This window comes from Oryctolagus cuniculus, unplaced genomic scaffold (genome assembly GCF_964237555.1).
Source record: "Oryctolagus cuniculus unplaced genomic scaffold, mOryCun1.1 SCAFFOLD_40, whole genome shotgun sequence".
NCBI classification, from domain to species: domain Eukaryota; kingdom Metazoa; phylum Chordata; class Mammalia; order Lagomorpha; family Leporidae; genus Oryctolagus; species Oryctolagus cuniculus.
In genome coordinates this window covers 495159-519047 of record NW_027208345.1, presented here as the reverse complement: position 1 = coordinate 519047, position 23889 = coordinate 495159, and positions in this window count along the sequence as shown.

The window sequence follows — 23889 nt, the reverse complement described above, 5'->3', positions numbered from 1 at the left end:
AAAACACAAACACACACAGAGGCTGTAGCAAGATCTGGGATTGAGATAGCTACAAATCACCAGATAGTTTTGTTTTCATCCAGGAGTATCTGGACAAATTGTTGTAGTTTTGAAGTGAAATTTAACCAAAAAATCACCGTGAAAGTGGTGTTGGAGAAAAGCACAATCTTTCTGTTCGGCAAATGTATCCAATGTCATGTTTACAAATACAAATATCATGTTTTCTCAGGTTTCTGGAGCTTTCTTCCTAGAAACCTCGAACGTGTGGAGGATTTGACTCCAGGTGGAACCAATTAGCATTTGCCAGCAGAAAACAAAAAGGGTCCTGCTAAAATGCATTCAAAACCTTAAAGTCCATACAGAATATCCAGAAAACACAAACACACACAGAGGCTGTAGCAAGATCTGGGATTGAGATAGCTAGAAATCACCAGATAGTTTTGTTTTCACCCAGGAGTATCTGGACCATTTGTTGTGGATTTCGGGTGAAATTTCAACAAAAAAATCACCGTGAAAGTGGTTTTGGAGAAAAGCACAATCTTTCTGTTCAGCAAATGAATCCAATGTCATGATTACAAATACAAATATCATGTTTTCACATATTTCTGGAGCTTTCTTCCTAGAAAACTCGAATGTGTGGAGGATTTGACTCCAGGTGGAACCAATTAGCGTTTGCCAGCAGAAAACAAAAAGGGTCCTGCTAAAATGCATTCCAAACCTTAAAGTCCATAGAGAATATCCAGAAAACACAAACACACACAGAGGCTGTAGCAAGATCTGGGATTGAGATAGCTACAAATCACCAGATAGTTTTGTTTTCATCCAGGAGTATCTGGACAAATTGTTGTAGTTTTGAAGTGAAATTTAACCAAAAAATCACCGTGAAAGTGGTGTTGGAGAAAAGCACAATCTTTCTGTTCGGCAAATGTATCCAATGTCATGTTTACAAATACAAATATCATGTTTTCTCAGGTTTCTGGAGCTTTCTTCCTAGAAACCTCGAACGTGTGGAGGATTTGACTCCAGGTGGAACCAATTAGCGTTTGCCAGCAGAAAACAAAAAGGGTCCTGCTAAAATGCATTCAAAACCTTAAAGTCCATACAGAATATCCAGAAAACACAAACACACACAGAGGCTGTAGCAAGATCTGGGATTGAGATAGCTAGAAATCACCAGATAGTTTTGTTTTCACCCAGGAGTATCTGGACCATTTGTTGTGGATTTCGGGTGAAATTTCAACAAAAAAATCACCGTGAAAGTGGTTTTGGAGAAAAGCACAATCTTTCTGTTCAGCAAATGAATCCAATGTCATGATTACAAATACAAATATCATGTTTTCACATATTTCTGGAGCTTTCTTCCTAGAAAACTCGAATGTGTGGAGGATTTGACTCCAGGTGGAACCAATTAGCGTTTGCCAGCAGAAAACAAAAAGGGTCCTGCTAAAATGCATTCCAAACCTTAAAGTCCATAGAGAATATCCAGAAAACACAAACACACACAGAGGCTGTAGCAAGATCTGGGATTGAGATAGCTACAAATCACCAGATAGTTTTGTTTTCATCCAGGAGTATCTGGACAAATTGTTGTAGTTTTGAAGTGAAATTTAACCAAAAAATCACCGTGAAAGTGGTGTTGGAGAAAAGCACAATCTTTCTGTTCGGCAAATGTATCCAATGTCATGTTTACAGAAAGAAATATCATGTTTTCTCAGGTTTCTGGAGCTTTCTTCCTAGAAACCTCGAACGTGTGGAGGATTTGACTCCAGGTGGAACCAATTAGCGTTTGCCAGCAGAAAACAAAAAGGGTCCTGCTAAAATGCATTCAAAACCTTAAAGTCCATACAGAATATCCAGAAAACACAAACACACACAGAGGCTGTAGCAAGATCTGGGATTGAGATAGCTAGAAATCACCAGATAGTTTTGTTTTCACCCAGGAGTATCTGGACCATTTGTTGTGGATTTCGGGTGAAATTTCAACAAAAAAATCACCGTGAAAGTGGTTTTGGAGAAAAGCACAATCTTTCTGTTCAGCAAATGAATCCAATGTCATGATTACAAACACAAATATCATGTTTTCACATATTTCTGGAGCTTTCTTCCTAGAAAACTCGAGTGTGTGGAGGATTTGACTCCAGGTGGAACCAATTAGCGTTTGCCAGCAGAAAACAAAAAGGGTCCTGCTAAAATGCATTCCAAACCTTAAAGTCCATAGAGAATATCCAGAAAACACAAACACACACAGAGGCTGTAGCAAGATCTGGGATTGAGATAGCTACAAATCACCAGATAGTTTTGTTTTCATCCAGGAGTATCTGGACAAATTGTTGTAGTTTTGAAGTGAAATTTAACCAAAAAATCACCGTGAAAGTGGTTTTGGAGAAAAGCACAATCTTTCTGTTCAGCAAATGAATCCAATGTCATGTTTACAAATACAAATATCATGTTTTCTCAGGTTTCTGGAGCTTTCTTCCTAGAAAACTCGAATGTGTGGAGGATTTGACTCCAGGTGGAACCAATTATCATTTGCCAGCAGAAAACAAAAAGGGTCCTGTTAAATGCATTCAAAACCTTAATGTCCATAGAGAATATCCAGAAAACACAAACACACACAGAGGCTGTAGCAAGATCTGGGATTGAGATAGCTACAAATCACCAGATAGTTTTGTTTTCATCCAGGAGTATCTGGACAAATTGTTGTAGTTTTGAAGTGAAATTTAACCAAAAAATCACCGTGAAAGTGGTGTTGGAGAAAAGCACAATCTTTCTGTTCGGCAAATGTATCCAATGTCATGTTTACAAATACAAATATCATGTTTTCTCAGGTTTCTGGAGCTTTCTTCCTAGAAACCTCGAACGTGTGGAGGATTTGACTCCAGGTGGAACCAATTAGCGTTTGCCAGCAGAAAACAAAAAGGGTCCTGCTAAAATGCATTCAAAACCTTAAAGTCCATACAGAATATCCAGAAAACACAAACACACACAGAGGCTGTAGCAAGATCTGGGATTGAGATAGCTAGAAATCACCAGATAGTTTTGTTTTCACCCAGGAGTATCTGGACCATTTGTTGTGGATTTCGGGTGAAATTTCAACAAAAAAATCACCGTGAAAGTGGTTTTGGAGAAAAGCACAATCTTTCTGTTCAGCAAATGAATCCAATGTCATGATTACAAATACAAATATCATGTTTTCACATATTTCTGGAGCTTTCTTCCTAGAAAACTCGAATGTGTGGAGGATTTGACTCCAGGTGGAACCAATTAGCGTTTGCCAGCAGAAAACAAAAAGGGTCCTGCTAAAATGCATTCCAAACCTTAAAGTCCATAGAGAATATCCAGAAAACACAAACACACACAGAGGCTGTAGCAAGATCTGGGATTGAGATAGCTACAAATCACCAGATAGTTTTGTTTTCATCCAGGAGTATCTGGACAAATTGTTGTAGTTTTGAAGTGAAATTTAACCAAAAAATCACCGTGAAAGTGGTGTTGGAGAAAAGCACAATCTTTCTGTTCGGCAAATGTATCCAATGTCATGTTTACAGAAAGAAATATCATGTTTTCTCAGGTTTCTGGAGCTTTCTTCCTAGAAACCTCGAACGTGTGGAGGATTTGACTCCAGGTGGAACCAATTAGCGTTTGCCAGCAGAAAACAAAAAGGGTCCTGCTAAAATGCATTCAAAACCTTAAAGTCCATACAGAATATCCAGAAAACACAAACACACACAGAGGCTGTAGCAAGATCTGGGATTGAGATAGCTAGAAATCACCAGATAGTTTTGTTTTCACCCAGGAGTATCTGGACCATTTGTTGTGGATTTCGGGTGAAATTTCAACAAAAAAATCACCGTGAAAGTGGTTTTGGAGAAAAGCACAATCTTTCTGTTCAGCAAATGAATCCAATGTCATGATTACAAATACAAATATCATGTTTTCACATATTTCTGGAGCTTTCTTCCTAGAAAACTCGAATGTGTGGAGGATTTGACTCCAGGTGGAACCAATTAGCGTTTGCCAGCAGAAAACAAAAAGGGTCCTGCTAAAATGCATTCAAAACCTTAAAGTCCATAGAGAATATCCAGAAAACACAAACACACACAGAGGCTGTAGCAAGATCTGGGATTGAGATAGCTACAAATCACCAGATAGTTTTGTTTTCATCCAGGAGTATCTGGACAAATTGTTGTAGTTTTGAAGTGAAATTTAACCAAAAAATCACCGTGAAAGTGGTTTTGGAGAAAAGCACAATCTTTCTGTTCAGCAAATGAATCCAATGTCATGTTTACAAATACAAATATCATGTTTTCTCAGGTTTCTGGAGCTTTCTTCCTAGAAAACTCGAATGTGTGGAGGATTTGACTCCAGGTGGAACCAATTAGCATTTGCCAGCAGAAAACAAAAAGGGTCCTGTTAAATGCATTCAAAACCTTAAAGTCCATAGAGAATATCCAGAAAACACAAACACACACAGAGGCTGTAGCAAGATCTGGGATTGAGATAGCTACAAATCACCAGATAGTTTTGTTTTCATCCAGGAGTATCTGGACAAATTGTTGTAGTTTTGAAGTGAAATTTAAACAAAAAATCACCGTGAAAGTGGTTTTGGAGAAAAGCACAATCTTCCTGTTTAGCAAATGTATCCAATGTCATGTTTACAGAAAGAAATATCATGTTTTCTCAGGTTTCTGAAGCTTTCTTCCTAGAAAACTCGAATGTGTGGAGGATTTGACTCCAGGTGGAACCAATTAGCGTTTGCCAGCAGAAAACAAAAAGGGTCCTGCTCAAATGTATTCAAAACCATAAAGTCCATAGAGAATATCCAGAAAACACAAACACACACAGAGGCTGTAGCAAGATCTGGGATTGAGATAGCTACAAATCACCAGATAGTTTTGTTTTCATCCAGGAGTATCTGGACAAATTCTTGTGGATTTCGGGTGAAATTTAACGAAAAAAATCACCGTGAAAGTGGTTTTGGAGAAAAGCACAATCTTTCTGTTCAGCAAATGTATCCAATGTCATGTATACAGAAAGAAATATCATGTTTTCTCAGGTTTCTGGAGCTTTCTTCCTAGAAAACTCGAATGTGTGGAGTATTTGACTCCAGGTGGAACCAATTAGCGTTTGCCAGCAGAAAACAAAAAGGGTCCTGCTAAAATGCATTCAAAACCTTAAAGTCCATAGAGAATATCCAGAAAACACAAACACACACAGAAGCTGTAGCAAGATCTGGGATTGAGATAGCTACAAATCACCAGATAGTTTTGTTTTCATCCAGGAGTATCTGGACAAATTGTTGTAGTTTTGAAGTGAAATTTAACCAAAAAGTCAACGTGAAAGTGGTTTTGCAGAAAATAACAATCTTTCGGTTCAGCAAATGTATCCAATGTCATGTTTACAAATACAAATATGTTTTCTCAGGTTTCTGGAGCTTTCTTCCTAGAAAACTCGAATGTGTGCAGGATTTGACTCCAGGTGGAACCAATTAGCGTTTGCCAGCAGAAAACAAAAAGGGTCCTGCTAAAATGCATTCAAAACCGTAAAGTCCATAGAGAATATCCAGAAAACACAAACACACACAGAGGCTGTAGCAAGATCTGGGATTGAGATAGCTAGAAATCACCAGATAGTTTTGTTTTCATCCAGGAGTATCTGGACAAATTGTTGTAGTTTTGAAGTGAAATTTAACCGAAAAATCACCGTGAAAGTGGTTTTGGAGAAAAGCACAATCTTTCTGTTCAGCAAATGTATCCAATGTCATGTTTATAGAAAGAAATATCATGTTTTCTCAGGTTTCTGGAGCTTTCATCCTAGAAAACTCGAATGTCTGCAGGATTTGACTCCAGGTGGAACCTATTAGCGTTTGCCAGCAGAAAACAAAAAGGGTCCTGCTAAAATGCATTCAAAACCTTAAAGTCCATAGAGAATATCCAGAAAACACAAACACACACAGAGGCTGTAGCAAGATCTGGGATTGAGATAGCTACAAATCACCAGATAGTTTTGTTTTCATCCAGGTGTATCTGGACAAATTCTTGTGGATTTCGGGTCAAATTTAACCAAAAAATCACCGTGAAAGTGGTTTTGGAGAACAGCACAATCTTCCTGTTCGGCAAATGTATCCAATGTCATGTTTACAGAAAGAAATATCATGTTTTCTCAGGTTTCTGGAGCTTTCTTCCTAGAAAACTCGAATGTGTGCAGGATTTGACTCCAGGTGGAACCAATTAGCGTTTGCCAGCAGAAAACAAAAAGGGTCCTGCTAAAATGCATTCAAAACCTTAAACTCCATAGAGAATATCCAGAAAACACAAACACACACAGAGGCTGTAGCAAGATCTGGGATTGAGATAGCTACAAATCACCAGATAGTTTTGTTTTCATCCAGGAGTATCTGGACAAATTGTTGTAGTTTTGAAGTGAAATTTTAACAAAAATTACCGTGAAAGTTGTTTTGGAGAAAAGCACAATCTTTCTATTCAGCAAATGTATCCAATGTCATGTTTACAAATACAAATATCATGTTTTCTCAGGTTTCTGAAGCTTTCTTCCTAGAAAACTCCAATGTGTGGAGTACTTGACTCCAGGTGGAACCAATTAGCGTTTGCCAGCAGAAAACAAAAAGGGTCCTGCTAAAATGCATTCAAAACCTTAAAGTCCATAGAGAATATCCAGAAAACACAAACACACACAGAGGCTGTAGCAAGATCTGGGATTGAGATAGCTACAAATCACCAGACAGTTTTGTTTTCATCCAGGAGTATCTGGACGAATTGTTTTAGTTTTGAAGTGAAATTTAACCAAAAAAACCGTGAAAGTGGTTTTGGAGAAAAGCACCATCTTTCTTTTAGGCAAATGTATCCAATGTCATGTTTACAGAAAGAAATATCATGTTTTCTCAGGTTTCTGAAGCTTTCTTCCTAGAAAACTCGAATGTGTGGAGTATTTGACTCCAGGTGGAACCAATTAGCGTTTGCCAGCAGAAAACAAAAAGGGTCCTGCTAAAATGCATTCAAAACCTTAAAGTCCATAGAGAATATCCAGAAAACACAAACACACACAGAGGCTGTAGCAAGATCTGGGATTGAGATAGCTACAAATCACCAGATAGTTTTGTTTTCATCCAGGAGTATCTGGACAAATTGTTGTAGTTTTGAAGTGAAATTTTAATAAAAATCACCGTGAAAGTGGTTTTGGAGAAAAGCACAATCATTCTATTCAGCAAATGTATCCAATGTCATGTTTACAAATACAAATATCATGTTTTCTCAGGTTTCTAAAGCTTTCTTCCTAGAAAACTCGAATGTGTGGAGTACTTGACTCTAGGTGGAACCAATTAGCGTTTGCCAGCAGAAAACAAAAAGGGTCCTGCTAAAATGCATTCAAAACCTTAAAGTCCATAGAGAATATCCAGAAAACACAAACACACACAGAGGCTGTAGCAAGATCTGGGATTGAGATAGCTACAAATCACCAGATAGTTTTGTTTTCATCCAGGAGTATCTGGACGAATTGTTTTAGTTTTGAAGTGAAATTTAACCAAAAAATCACCGTGAAAGTGGTTTTGGAGAAAAGCACAATCTTTCTTTTCAGCAAATGTATCCAATGTCATGTTTACAAATACAAATATCATGTTTTCTCAGGTTTCTGGAGCTTTCTTCCTAGAAAACTCGAATGTGTGCAGGATTTCACTCCAGGTGGAACCAATTAGCGTTTGCCAGCAGAAAACAAAAAGGGTCCTGCTAAAATGCATTCAAAACCTTAAACTCCATAGAGAATATCCAGAAAACACAAACACACACAGAGGCTGTAGCAAGATCTGGGATTGAGATAGCTACAAATCACCAGATAGTTTTGTTTTCATCCAGGAGTATCTGGACAAATTGTTGTAGTTTTGAAGTGACATTTAAACAAAAAATCAACGTGAAAGTGGTTTTGGAGAAAAGCACAATCTTCCTATTAGGCAAACGTATCCAATGTCATTTTACAGAAAGAAATATCATGTTTTCTCAGGTTTCTGGAGCTTTCTTCCTAGAAAACTCGAATGTGTGGAGTATTTGACTCCAGGTCGAACCAATTAGCGTTTGCCAGCAGAAAACAAAAGCGGTCCTTCTAAAATGCATGCAAAATCTAAAAGTCCATAGAGAATGTCCAGAAAACACAAACACACACAGAGGCTGTAGCAAGATCTGGGATTGAGATAGCTACAAATCACCAGATAGTTTTCTTTTCATCCAGGAGTACCTGGAAAAATTGTTGTAGTTTTGAAGTGAAATTTAAACAAAAATCACCGTGAAAGTGGTTTTGGAGAAAAGCACAATCTTTCTGTTCGGCAAATGTATCCAGTGTCATGTTTACAGAAAGAAATATCATGTTTTCTCAGGTTTCTGAAGCTTTCTTCCTAGAAAACTCGAATGTGTGGAGGATTTGACTCCAGGTGGAACCAATTAGCGTTTGCCAGCAGAAAACAAAAAGGGTCCTGCTAAAATGCATTCAAAACCTTAAAGTCCATAGAGAATATCCAGAAAACACAAACACACAAAGAGGCTGTAGCAAGATCTGGGATTGAGATAGCTACAAATCACCAGATAGTTTTGTTTTCATCCAGGAGTATCTGGATAAATTGTTGTAGTTTTGAAGTGACATTTAACCAAAACATCACGGTGAAAGTGGTTTTGGAGAAAAGCACAATCTTCCTGTTCGGCAAATGTATCCAATGTGTTGTTTACAGAAAGAAATATCGTGTTTTCTCAGGTTTCTGCAGCTTTCTTCCTAGAAAACTCGAATGTGTGGACTATTTGACTCCAGGTGGAACCAATTAGCGTTTGCCAGCAGAAAACAAAAAGGGTCCTGCTAAAATGCATACAAAACCTTAAAGTCCATAGAGAATATCCAGAAAACACAAACACACACAGAGGCTGTAGCAAGATCTGGGATTGAGCTAGCTACAAATCACCAGATAGTTTTGTTTTCATCCAGGAGTATCTGGACCAATTGTTGTTGTTTTGAAGTGAAATTTAAACAAAAATCACCGTGAAAGTGGTTTTGGAGAAAAGCACAATCTTTCTGTTCGGCAAATGTATCCAGTGTCATGTTTACAGAAAGAAATATCATGTTTTCTCAGGTTTCTGAAGCTTTCTTCCTAGAAAACTCGAATGTGTGGAGGATTTGACTCCAGGTGGAACCAATTAGCGTTTGCCAGCAGAAAACAAAATGGGTCCTGCTAAAATGCATTCAAAACCTTAAAGTCCATAGAGAATATCCAGAAAACACAAACACACACAGAGGCTGTAGCAAGATATGGGATTGAGATAGCTACAAATCACCAGATAGTTTTGTTTTCATCCAGGAGTATCTGGACAAATTGTTGTAGTTTTGAAGTGAAATTTAAGCAAAAAATCTCCGTGAAAGTGGTTTTGGAGAAAAGCACAATCTTCCTGTTTATCAAATGTATCCAATGTCTTGTTTACAGAAAGAAATATCATGTTTTCTCAGGTTTCTGAAGCTTTCTTCCTAGAAAACTCGAATGTGTGCAGTATTTGACTCCAGGTGGAACCAATTAGCGTTTGCCAGCAGAAAACAAAAAGGGTCCTGCTAAAATGCATTCCAAACCTTAAAGTCCATAGAGAATATCCAGAAAACACAAACACACACAGAGGCTGTAGCAAGATCTGGGATTGAGATAGCTACAAATCACCAGATAGTTTTGTTTTCATCCAGGAGTATCTGGACCAATTGTTGTAGTTTTGAAGTGAAATTTTAACAAAAAATCACCGTGAAAGTGGTTTTGGAGAAAAGCACAATCTTTCTGTTCGGCAAATGTATCCAATATCATGGTTACAGAAAGAAATATCATGTTTTCTCAGGTTTCTGAAGCTTTCTTCCTAGAAAACTCGAATGTGTGGAATATTTGACTCCAGGTGGAACCAATTAGCGTTTGCCAGCAGAAAACAAAAAGGGTCCTGCTAAAATGCATTCAAAACCTTAAAGTCCATAGAGAATATCCAGAAAACACAAACACACACAGAGGCTGTAGCAAGATCTGGGATTGAGATAGCTACAAATCACCAGATAGTTTTGTTTTCATCCAGGAGTATCTAGACAAATTGTTGTGGATTTCGGGTGAAATTTAACCAAAAAATCACCGTGAACATGGTTTTGGAGAAAAGCACAATCTTCCTGTTCGGCAAATGCATCCAATGTCATGTTTACAGAAAGAAATATCATATTTTCTCAGGTTTCTGGAGCTTTCTTCCTAGAAAACTCGAATGTGTGGAGTATTTGACTCCAGGTCGAACCAATTAGCGTTTGCCAGCAGAAAACAAAAGCGGTCCTTCTAAAATGCATTCAAAATCTTAAAGTCCATAGGGAATGTCCAGAAAACACAAACACACACAGAGGCTGTAGCAAGATCTGGGATTGAGATAGCTACAAATCACCAGATAGTTTTGTTTTCATCCAGGAGTATCTGGACAAATTGTTGTAGTTTTGACGTGAAATTTAACCAAAAAATCACCGTGAAAGTGGTTTTGGAGAAAAGCACAATCTTTCTGTTCAGCAAATGTATCCAATGTCATGTTTACAAATACAAATATCATGTTATCTCAGGTTTCTGGAGTTTTCTTCCTAGAAAACTCGAATGTGTGGAGTATTTGACTCCAGGTGGAACCAATTAGCGTTTGCCAGCAGAAAACAAAAAGGGTCCTGCTAAAATGCATTCAAAACCTTAAAGTCCATAGAGAATATCCAGAAAACACAAACACACACAGAGGCTGTAGCAAGATCTGGGATTGAGATAGCTACAAATCACCAGATAGTTTTGTTTTCATCCAGGAGTATCTGGACCAATTGTTGTTGTTTTGAAGTGAAATTTAAACAAAAATCACCGTGAAAGTGGTTTTGGAGAAAAGCACAATCTTTCTGTTCAGCAAATGTATCCAATGTCATGTTTACAAATACAAATATCATGTTTTCTCAGGTTTCTGGAGCTTTCATCCTAGAAAACTCGAATGTGTGGAGTATTTGACTCCAGGTGGAACCAATTAGCGTTTGCCAGCAGAAAACAAAAAGGGTCTTGCTAAAATGCATTCAAAACCATAAAGTCCATAGAGAATATCCAGAAAACACAAACACACACAGAGGCTGTAGCAAGATCTGGGATTGAGATAGCTACAAATCACCAGATAGTTTTGTTTTCATCCAGGAGTATCTGGACAAATTGTTGTAGTTTTGAAGTGAAATTTAACCAAAAAATCTCCGTGAAAGTGGTTTTGGAGAAAAGCACAATCTTCCTGTTCGGCAAATGTATCCAATGTCATGTTTACAGAAAGAAATATCATGTTTTCTCAGGTTTCTGAAGCTTTCTTCCTAGAAAACTCGAATGTGTGGAGGATTTGACTCCAGGTGGAACCAATTAGCGTTTGCCAGCAGAAAACAAAAAGGGTCCTGCTAAAATGCATTCGAAACCTTGAAGTCCATAGAGAATATCCAGAAAACACAAACACACACAGAGGCTGTAGCATGGTCTGGGATTGAGATAGCTACAAATCACCAGATAGTTTTGTTTTCATCCAGGATTATCTGGACAAATTGTTGTAGTTTTGAAGTGAAATTTAAGCAAAAAATCTCCGTGAAAGTGGTTTTGGAGAAAAGCGCAATCTTTCTGTTCAGCAAATGTATCCAGTGTCATGTTTACAAATACAAATATCATGTTTTCTCAGGTTTCTGGAGCTTTCATCCTAGAAAACTCGAATGTGTGGAGTATTTGACTCCAGATGGAACCAATTAGCGTTTGCCAGCTGAAAACAAAAAGGGTCTTGCTAAAATGCATTCAAAACCATAAAGTCCATAGAGAATATCCAGAAAACACAAACACACACAGATGCTGTAGCAAGATCTGGGATTGAGATAGCTACAAATCACCAGATAGTTTTGTTTTCATCCAGGAGTATCTGGACAAATTGTTGTAGTTTTGAAGTGAAATTTAAACAAAAAATCACCGTGAAAGTGGTTTTGGGGAAAAGCACAATCTTCCTGTTCGGCAAATGTATCCAATGTCATGTTTACAGAAAGAAATATCATGTTTTCTCAGGTTTCTGTAGCTTTCTTCCTAGAAAACTCAAATGTGTGGAGCATTTTACTCCAGGTGGAACCAATTAGCGTTTGCCAGCAGAAAACAAAAAGGGTCCTGCTAAAATGCATTCAAAACCTTAAAGTCCATAGACAATATCCAGAAAACACAAACACACACAGAGGCTGTAGCAAGATCTGGGATTGAGATAGCTACAAATCACCAGATAGTTTTGTTTTCATCCAGGAGTATCTGGACCAATTGTTGTAGTTTTGAAGTGAAATTTTAACAAACAATCACCGTGAAAGTGGTTTTGGAGAAAAGCACAATCTTTCTGTTCAGCAAATGTATCCAATGTCATTTTTACAAATACAAATATCATGTTTTCTCAGGTTTCTGGAGCTTTCTTCCTAGAAAACTCGAATGTGTGGAGTATTTGACTCCAGGTGGAACCAATTAGCGTTTGCCAGCAGAAAACAAAAAGGGTCCTGCTAAAATGCATACAAAACCTTAAGGTCCATAGAGAATATCCAGAAAACACAAACACACACAGAGGCTGTAGCAAGATCTGGGATTGAGATAGCTACAAATCACCAGATAGTTTTGTTTTCATCCAGGAGTATCTGGACAAATTGTTGTAGTTTTGAAGTGAAATTTAACCAAAAAATCACCGTGAAAGTGGTTTTGGAGAAAAGCACAATCTTCCTGTTCGGCAAATGTATCCAATGTCATGTTTACAGAAAGAAATATCATGTTTTCTCAGGTTTCTGAAGCTTTCTTCCTAGAAAACTCGAATGTGTGGAGTATTTGACTCCAGGTGGAACCAATTAGCGTTTGCCAGCAGAAAACAAAAAGGGTCCTGCTAAAATGCATTCGAAACCTTGAAGTCCATAGAGAATATCCAGAAAACACAAACACACACAAAGGCTGTAGCAAGATCTGGGATTGAGATAGCTACAAATCACCAGATAGTTTTGTTTTCATCCAGGAGTATCTGGACAAATTGTTGTAGTTTTGAAGTGAAATTTTAACAAACAATCACCGTGAAAGTGGTTTTGGAGAAAAGCACAATCTTCCTGTTCGGCAAATGTATCCAATGTCATGTTTACAAATACAAATATCATGTTTTCTCAGGTTTCTGGAGCTTTCTTCCTATAAAAACTCGAATGTGTGGAGTATTTGACTCCAGGTGGAACCAATTAGCGTTTGCCAGCAGAAAACAAAAAGGGTCCTGCTAAAATGCATTCAAAACCTTAAAGTCCATAGAGAATATCCAGAAAACACAAACACACACAGAGGCTGTAGCAAGATCTGGGATTGAGATAGCTACAAATCACCAGATAGTTTTGTTTTCATCCAGGAGTATCTGGACCAATTGTTGTTGTTTTGAAGTGAAATTTTAACAAAAAATCACCGTGAAAGTGGTTTTGGAGAAAAGCACAATCTTCCTGTTCGGCAAATGTATCCAATGTCATGGTTACAGAAAGAAATATCATGTTTTCTCAGGTTTCTGGAGCTTTCTTCCTAGAAAACTCGAATGTGTGGAGTATTTGACTCCAGGTGGAACCAATTAGCGTTTGCCAGCAGAAAACAAAAAGGGTCCTGCTAAAATGCATTCGAAACCTTGAAGTCCATAGAGAATATCCAGAAAACACAAACACACACAGAGGCTGTAGCAAGGTCTGGGATTGAGATAGCTACAAATCACCAGATAGTTTTGTTTTCATCCAGGAGTATCTGGACAAATTGTTGTAGTTTTGAAGTGAAATTTAAGCAAAAAATCTCCGTGAAAGTGGTTTTGGAGAAAAGCGCAATCTTTCTGTTCAGCAAATGTATCCAGTGTCATGTTTACAAATACAAATATCATGTTTTCTCAGGTTTCTGGAGCTTTCATCCTAGAAAACTCGAATGTGTGGAGTATTTGACTCCAGATGGAACCAATTAGCGTTTGCCAGCTGAAAACAAAAAGGGTCTTGCTAAAATGCATTCAAAACCATAAAGTCCATAGAGAATATCCAGAAAACACAAACACACACAGAGGCTGTAGCAAGATCTGGGATTGAGATAGCTACAAATCACCAGATAGTTTTGTTTTCATCCAGGAGTATCTGGACAAATTGTTGTAGTTTTGAAGTGAAATTTAAACAAAAAATCACCGTGAAAGTGGTTTTGGGGAAAAGCACAATCTTCCTGTTCGGCAAATGTATCCAATGTCATGTTTACAGAAAGAAATATCATGTTTTCTCAGGTTTCTGTAGCTTTCTTCCTAGAAAACTCAAATGTGTGGAGCATTTTACTCCAGGTGGAACCAATTAGCGTTTGCCAGCAGAAAACAAAAAGGGTCCTGCTAAAATGCATTCAAAACCTTAAAGTCCATAGACAATATCCAGAAAACACAAACACACACAGAGGCTGTAGCAAGATCTGGGATTGAGATAGCTACAAATCACCAGATAGTTTTGTTTTCATCCAGGAGTATCTGGACAAATTGTTGTAGTTTTGAAGTGAAATTTTAACAAACAATCACCGTGAAAGTGGTTTTGGAGAAAAGCACAATCTTTCTGTTCAGCAAATGTATCCAATGTCATGTTTACAAATACAAATATCATGTTTTCTCAGGTTTCTGGAGCTTTCTTCCTAGAAAACTCGAATGTGTGGAGTATTTGACTCCAGGTGGAACCAATTAGCGTTTGCCAGCAGAAAACAAAAAGGGTCCTGCTAAAATGCATACAAAACCTTAAGGTCCATAGAGAATATCCAGAAAACACAAACACACACAGAGGCTGTAGCAAGATCTGGGATTGAGATAGCTACAAATCACCAGATAGTTTTGTTTTCATCCAGGAGTATCTGGACAAATTGTTGTAGTTTTGAAGTGAAATTTAACCAAAAAATCACCGTGAAAGTGGTTTTGGAGAAAAGCACAATCTTCCTGTTCGGCAAATGTATCCAATGTCATGTTTACAGAAAGAAATATCATGTTTTCTCAGGTTTCTGAAGCTTTCTTCCTAGAAAACTCGAATGTGTGGAGTATTTGACTCCAGGTGGAACCAATTAGCGTTTGCCAGCAGAAAACAAAAAGGGTCCTGCTAAAATGCATTCGAAACCTTGAAGTCCATAGAGAATATCCAGAAAACACAAACACACACAAAGGCTGTAGCAAGATCTGGGATTGAGATAGCTACAAATCACCAGATAGTTTTGTTTTCATCCAGGAGTATCTGGACAAATTGTTGTAGTTTTGAAGTGAAATTTTAACAAACAATCACCGTGAAAGTGGTTTTGGAGAAAAGCACAATCTTCCTGTTCGGCAAATGTATCCAATGTCATGTTTACAAATACAAATATCATGTTTTCTCAGGTTTCTGGAGCTTTCTTCCTATAAAAACTCGAATGTGTGGAGTATTTGACTCCAGGTGGAACCAATTAGCGTTTGCCAGCAGAAAACAAAAAGGGTCCTGCTAAAATGCATTCAAAACCTTAAAGTCCATAGAGAATATCCAGAAAACACAAACACACACAGAGGCTGTAGCAAGATCTGGGATTGAGATAGCTACAAATCACCAGATAGTTTTGTTTTCATCCAGGAGTATCTGGACCAATTGTTGTTGTTTTGAAGTGAAATTTTAACAAAAAATCACCGTGAAAGTGGTTTTGGAGAAAAGCACAATCTTCCTGTTCGGCAAATGTATCCAATGTCATGGTTATAGAAAAAAATATCATGTTTTCTCAGGTTTCTGGAGCTTTCTTCCTAGAAAACTCGAATGTGTGGAGTATTTGACTCCAGGTGGAATCAATTAGCGTTTTCCAGCAGAAAACAAAAAGGGTCCTGCTAAAATGCATTCAAAAATTAAAGTCCATAGAGAATATCCAGAAAACACAAACACACACAGAGGCTGTAGCAAGATCTGGGATTGAGATAGCTACAAATCACCAGATAGTTTTGTTTTCATCCAGGAGTATCTGGACCAATTGTTGTAGTTTTGAAGTGAAATTTTAACAAACAATCACCGTGAAAGTGGTTTTGGAGAAAAGCACAATCTTCCTGTTCGGCAAATGTATCCAATGTCATGTTTACAAATACAAATATCATGTTTTCTCAGGTTTCTGGAGCATTCTTCCTATAAAAACTCGAATGTGTGGAGTATTTGACTCCAGGTGGAACCAATTAGCGTTTGCCAGCAGAAAACAAAAAGGGTCCTGCTAAAATGCATTCAAAACCATAAAGTCCATAGAGAATATCCAGAAAACACAAACACACACAGAGGCTGTAGCAAGATCTGGGATTGAGATAGCTACAAATCACCAGATAGTTTTGTTTTCATCCAGGAGTATCTGGACCAATTGTTGTTGTTTTGAAGTGAAATTTTAACAAACAATCACCGTGAAAGTGGTTTTGGAGAAAAGCACAATCTTCCTGTTCGGCAAATGTATCCAATGTCATGGTTACAGAAAGAAATATCATGTTTTCTGAGGTATCTGGATCTTTCTTCCTAGAAAACTCGAATGTGTGGAGTATTTGACTCCAGGTGGAACCAATTAGCGTTTGCCAGCAGAAAACAAAAAGGGTCCTGCTAAAATGCATTCAAAACTTTAAAGTCCATAGAGAATGTCCAGAAAACACAAACGCACACAGGGGCTGTAGCAAGATCTGGGATTGAGATAGCTACAAATCACCAGATAGTTTTGTTTTCATCCAGGAGTATCTGGACAAATTGTTGTAGTTTTGAAGTGAAATTTTAACAAAAAATCACCGTGAAAGACGTTTTGGAGAAAAGCACAATCCTTCTGTTTAGCAAATGTATCCAATGTCATGTTTACAAATACAAATATCATGTTTTCTCAGGTTTCTGTAGCTTTCTTCCTAGAAAACTCGAATGTGTGGAGGATTTGACTCCAGGTGGAACCAATTAGCGTTTGCCAGCAGAAAACAAAAAGGGTCCTGCTAAAATGCATTCAAAACCTTAAAGTCCATAGAGAATATCCAGAAAACACAATCACACACAGAGGCTGGAGCAAGATCTGGGATTGAGATAGCTACAAATCACCAGATAGTTTTGTTTTCATCCAGGAGTATCTGGACAAATTGTTGTAGTTTTGAAGTGAAATTTTAACAAAAAATCACCGTGAAAGTGGTTTTGGAGAAAAGCACTATCTTCCTGTTCGGCAAATGTATCCAATGTCATGTTTACAAATACAAATATCATGTTTTCTCAGGTTTTTGTAGCTTTCTTCCTAGAAAACTCGAATGTGTGGAGTATTTGACTCCAGGTGGAACCAATTAGCGTTTGCCAGCAGAAAACAAAAAGGATCTTGCTAAAATGCATTCAAAACCATAAAGTCCATAGAGAATATCCAGAAAACACAAACACACACAGAGGCTGTAGCAAGATCTGGGATTGAGATAGCTACAAATCACCAGATAGTTTTGTTTTCATCCAGGAGTATCTGGACAAATTGTTGTAGTTTTGAAGTGAAATTTAAACAAAAATCACCGTGAAAGAGGTTTTGGAGAAAAGCACAATCTTCCTGTTCTGCAAATGTATCCAATGTCATGTTTACGGAAAGAAATATCATGTTTTCTCAGGTTTCTTTAGCTTTCTTCCTAGAAAACTCGAATGTGTGGAGTATTTGACTCCAGGTGGAACCAATTAGCGTTTGACAGCAGAAAACAAAACGGGTCCTGCTAAAATGCATTCAAAACCTTAAAGTCCATAGAGAATATCCAGAAAACACAAACACACACAGAGGCTGTAGCAAGATCTGGGATTGAGATAGCTACAAATCACCAGATAGTTTTGTTTTCATCCAGGAGTATCTGGACAAATTGTTGTAGTTTTGAAGTGAAATTTAACCAAACAATCACCGTGAAAGTGGTTTTGGAGAAAAGCACAATCTTCCTGTTCAGCAAATGTATCCAATGTCATGGTTCCAAATACAAATATCGTGTTTTCTCAGGTTTCTGAAACTTTCTTCCTAGAAAACTCAAATGTGTGGAGTATTTGACTCCAGGTGGAACCAATTAGCGTTTGCCAGCAGAAAACAAAAAGGGTCCTGCTAAAATGCATTCAAAACCTTAAAGTCCATAGAGAATATCCAGAAAACACAAACACACACAGAGGCTGTAGCAAGATCTGGGATTGAGATAGCTACAAATCACCAGATAGTTTTGTTTTCATCCAGGAGTATCTGGACAAATTGTTGTAGTTTTGAAGTGAAATTAAACCAAAAAATCACCGTGAAAGAGGTTTTGGAGAAAAGCACAATCTTCCTGTTCGGCAAATGAATCCAATGTCATGTTTACAGAAAGAAATATCATGTTTTCTCAGGTTTCTTTAGCTTTCTTCCTAGAAAACTCGAATGTGTGGAGTATTTGAATCCAGGTGGAACCAATTAGCGTTTGCCAGCAGAAAACAGAAAGGGTCCTGCTAAAATGCATTCCAAACCTTAAAGTCCATAGAGAATATCCAGAAAACACAAACACACACAGAGGCTGTAGCAAGATCTGGGATTGAGATAGCTACAAATCACCAGATAGTTTTGTTTTCATCCAGGAGTATCTGGACAAATTGTTGTAGTTTTGAAGTGACTTTTAAACAGAAAATCACCGTGAAAGTGGTTTTGGAGGAAAGCACAATCTTCCTGTGCGGGAAATGCATCCAATGTCATGCTTACAGAAAGAAATATCATGTTTTCTCAGGTTTCTGGAGCTTTCTTCCTAGAAAACTCGAATGTGTGGAGTAATTGACTCCAGGTGGAACCAATTAGCGTTTGCCAGCAGAAAACAAAAAGGGTCCTGCTAAAATGCATTCAAAACCTTAATGTCCATAGAGAATATCCAGAAAACACAAACACACACAGAGGCTGTAGCAAGATCTGGGATTGAGCTAGCTACAAATCTCCAGATAGTTTTGTTTTCATCCAGGAGTATCTGGACAAATTGTTGTAGTTTTGAAGTGAAATTTTAACAAAAAATCACCGTGAAATGGTTTTGGAGAAAAGCACAATCTTCCTGTTCGGCAAATGTATCCAATGTCATGGTTACAGAAAGAAATATGTTTTCTGAGGTTTCTGGAGCTTTCTTCCAAGAAAACTCGAATGTGTGGAGTATTTGACTCCAGGTGGAACCAATTAGCGTTTGCCAGCAGAAAACAAAAAGGGTCCTGCTAAAATGCATTCAAAACCTTAAAGTCCATAGAGAATATCCAGAAAACACAAACACACACAGAGGCTGAAGCATGATCTGGGATTGAGATAGCTACAAATCACCAGATCGTTTTGTTTTCATCCAGGAGTATCTGGACAAATTGTTGTAGTTTTGAAGTGAAATTTAACCAAAAAATCACCGTGAAAGTGGTTTTGGAGAAAAGCACAATCTTTCTGTTCAGCAAATGTATCCAATGTCATGTTTACAGAAAGAAATATCATGTTTTCTCAGGTTTCTGAAGCTTTCTTGCTAGAAAACTCGAATGTGTGGGGTATTTGACTCCAGGTGGAACCAATTAGCGTTTGCCAGCAGAAAACAAAAAGGGTCCTGCTAAAATGCATTCAACACCTTAAAGTCCATAGAGAATATCCAGAAAACACAAACACACACAGAGGCTGTAGCAAGATCTGGGATTGAGATAGCTACAAATCACCAGATAGTTTTGTTTTCATCCAGGAGTATCTGGACAAATTGTTGTAGTTTTGAAGTGAATTTTAACAAAAAATCACCGTGAAAGTGGTTTTGGAGAAAAGCACTATCTTCCTGTTCGGCAAATGTATCCAATGTCATGTTTACAAAAGAAATATTATGTTTTCTCAGGTTTTTGTAGCTTTCTTCCTAGAAAACTCGAATGTGTGGAGTATTTGACTCCAGGTGGAACCAATTAGCGTTTGCCAGCAGAAAACCAAAAGGGTCCTGCTAAAATGCATACAAAACCTTAAGGTCCATAGAGAATATCCAGAAAACACAAACACACACAGAGGCTGTAGCAAGATCTGGGATTGAGATAGCTACAAATCACCAGATAGTTTTGTTTTCATCCAGGAGTATCTGGACAAATTGTTGTAGTTTTGAAGTGAAATTTAACCAAAAAATCACCGTGAAAGTGGTTTTGGAGAAAAGCACAATCTTCCTGTTCTGCAAATGTATCCAATGTCATGTTTACAGAAAGAAATATCATGTTTTCTCAGGTTTCTGAAGCTTTCTTGCTAGAAAACTCGAATGTTTGGGATATTTGACTCCAGGTGGAACCAATTAGCGTTTGCCATCAGAAAACAAAAAGGGTCCTGCTAAAATGCATTCAAAACCTTAAAGTCCATAGAGAATATCCAGAAAACACAAACACACACAGAGGCTGTAGCAAGATCTGGGATTGAGATAGCTACAAATCACCAGATAGTTTTGTTTTCATCCAGGAGTATCTGGACAAATTGTTGTAGTTTTGAAGTGAATTTTAACAAAAAATCACCGTGAAAGTGGTTTTGGAGAAAAGCACTATCTTCCTGTTCGGCAAATGTATCCAATGTCATGTTTACAAAAGAAATATTATGTTTTCTCAGGTTTTTGTAGCTTTCTTCCTAGAAAACTCGAATGTGTGGAGGATTTGAGTCCAGGTGGAACCAATTAGCGTTTGCCAGCAGAAAACAAAAAGGGTCCTGCTAAAATGCATTCAAAACCTTAAAGTCCATAGAGAATATCCAGAAAACACAAACACACACAGAGGCTGTAGCAAGATCTGGGATTGAGATAGCTACAAATCACCAGATAGTTTTGTTTTCATCCAGGAGTATCTGGACAAATTGTTGTAGTTTTGAAGTGACATTTAAACAGAAAATCACCGTGAAAGTGGTTTTGGAGAAAAGCACAATCTTCCTGTGCGGCAAATGCATCCAATGTCATGCTTACAGAAAGAAATATCATGTTTTCTCAGGTTTCTGAAGCTTTCTTCCTAGAAAACTCGAATGTGTGGAGTATTTGACTCCAGGTGGAACCAATTAGCGTTTGCCAGCAGAAAACAAAAAGGTCCTGCTAAAATGCATTCGAAACCTTAAAGTCCATAGAGAATATCCAGAAAACACAAACACACACAGAGGCTGTAGCAAGATCAGGGATTGAAATAGCTACAAATCACCAGATAGTTTTGTTTTCATCCAGGAGTATCTGGAAAAATTGTTGTAGTTTTGAAGTGAAATTTTAACAAACAATCACCGTGAAGGTGGTTTTGGTGAAAAGCACAATCTTCCAGTTCGGCAAATGTATTCATTGTCATGTTTACAGAAAGAAATATCATGTTTTCTCAGGTTTCTGGAGCTTTCTTCCTAGAAAACTCTAATGTGTGGAGTATTTGATTCCAGGTGGAACCAATTAGCGTTTGACAGCAGAAAACAAATGGGTCTTGCTAAAATGCATTCAAAACCTTAAAGTCCATAGAGAATATCCAGAAAACACAAACACACACAGAGGCTGTAGCAAGATCTGGGATTGAGATAGCTACAAATCACCAGATAGTTTTGTTTTCATCCAGGAGTATCTGGACAAATTGTTGTAGTTTTGAAGTGAAATTTAACCAAACAATCACCGTGAAAGTGGTTTTGGAGAAAAGCACAATCTTCCTGTTCGGCAAATGTATCCAATGTCATGTTTACAGAAAGAAATATCATGTTTTCTCAGGTTTCTGTAGCTTTCTTCCTAGAAAACTCGAATGTGTGGAGTATTTGACTCCAGGTGGAACCAATTAGCGTTTGCCAGCAGAAAACAAAAAGGGTCCTGCTAAAATGCATTCAAAACCTTAAAGTCCATAGAAAATATCCGGAAAACACAATCACACACAGAGGCTGTAGCAAGATCTGGGATTGAGAAAGCTACAAATCACCATATAGTTTTGTTTTCATCCAGGAGTATCTGGACAAATTGTTGTAGTTTTGAAGTGAAATTTAACCAAAAAATCACCGTGAAAGTGGTTTTGGAGAAAACACAATCTTTCTGTTCAGCAAATGTATCCAATGTCATGTTTACAAATACAAATATCATGTTTTCTCAGGTTTCTGAAGCTTTCTTCCTAGAAAACTCGAATGTGTGGAGTATTTGACTCCAGGTGGAACCAATTGGCGTTTGCAAGCAGAAAACAAAAAGGGTCCTGCTAAAATGCATTCAAAACCTTAAAGTCCATAGAGAATATCCAGAAAACACAAACACACACAGAGGCTGTAGCAAGATCTGGGAATGAGATAGCTACAAATCACCAGATAGTTTTGTTTTCATCCAGGAGTATCTGGACAAATTGTTGTAGTTTTGAAGTGAAATTTTAACAAAAAATCACCGTGAAATGGTTTTGGAGAAAAGCACAATCTTCCTGTTTGTCAAATGTATCCAATGTCATGTTTACAGAAAGAAATATTATGTTTTCTCAGGTTTCTGGAGCTTTCTTCCTAGAAAACTCGAATGTGTGGAGTATTTGACTCCAGGTGGAATCAATTAGCGTTTGCCAGCAGAAAACAAAAAGGGTCCTGCTAAAATGCATTCAAAAATTAAAGTCCATAGAGAATATCCAGAAAACACAAACACACACAGAGGCTGTAGCAAGATCTGGGATTGAGATAGCTACAAATCACCAGATAGTTTTGTTTTCATCCAGGAGTATCTGGACAAATTGTTGTAGTTTTGAAGTGACATTTAAACAGAAAATCACCGTGAAAGTGGTTTTGGAGAAAAGCACAATCTTCCTGTGCGGCAAATGCATCCAATGACATGCTTACAGAAAGAAATATCATGTTTTCTGAGGTTTCTGGAGCTTTCTTCCTAGAAAACTCGAATGTGTGGAGTATTTGACTCCAGGTGGAACCAATTAGCGTTTGCCAGCAGAAAACAAAAAGGGTCCTGCTAAAATGCATTCAAAACTTTAAAGTCCATAGAGAATGTCCAGAAAACACAAACACACACAGAGGCTGTAGCATGATCTGGGATTGAGATAGCTACAAATCACCAGATAGTTTTGTTTTCATCCAGGAGTATCTGGACAAATTGTTGTAGTTTTGAAGTGAAATTTAACCAAAAAATCACCATGAAAGTGGTTTTGGAGAAAAGCACAATCTTCCTGTTCTGCAAATGTATCCAATGTCATGGTTACAGAAAGAAATATCATGTTTTCTGAGGTTTCTGGAGCTTTCTTCCTAGAAAACTCGAATGTCTGGAGCATTTAACTCCAGGTGGAACCAATTAGCGTTTGCCAGCAGAAAACAAAAAGGGTCCTGCTAAAATGCATTCAAAAATTAAAGTCCATAGAGAATATCCAGAAAACACAAACACACACAGAGGCTGTAGCAAGATCTGGGATTGAGATAGCTACCAATCGCCAGATAGTTTGGTTTTCATCCAGGAGTATCTGGACAAATTGTTGTAGATTTGAAGTGAAATTAAACCAAAAAATCACCGTGAAAGTGGTTTTGGAGAAAAGCACAATCTTACTGTTCAGCAAATGTATCCAATGTCATGTTTACATATACAAATATCGTGTTTTCTCAGGTTTCTGGAGCTTTCTTCCTAGAAAACTCGAATGTGTGTAGTATTTGACTCCAGGTGGAACCAATTAGCGTTTGCCAGCAGAAAACCAAAAGGGTCCTGCTAAAATGTATTCAAAACCTTAAAGTCCATAGAGAATATCCAGAAAACACAATCACACACAGAGGCTGTAGCAAGATCTGGGATTGAAATAGCTACAAATCACCAGATAGTTTTGTTTTCATCCAGGAGTATCTGGACAAATTGTTGTAGTTTTGAAGTGAAATTTAAACAAAAAATTACCGTGAAAGTGGTTTTGGAGAAAAGCACA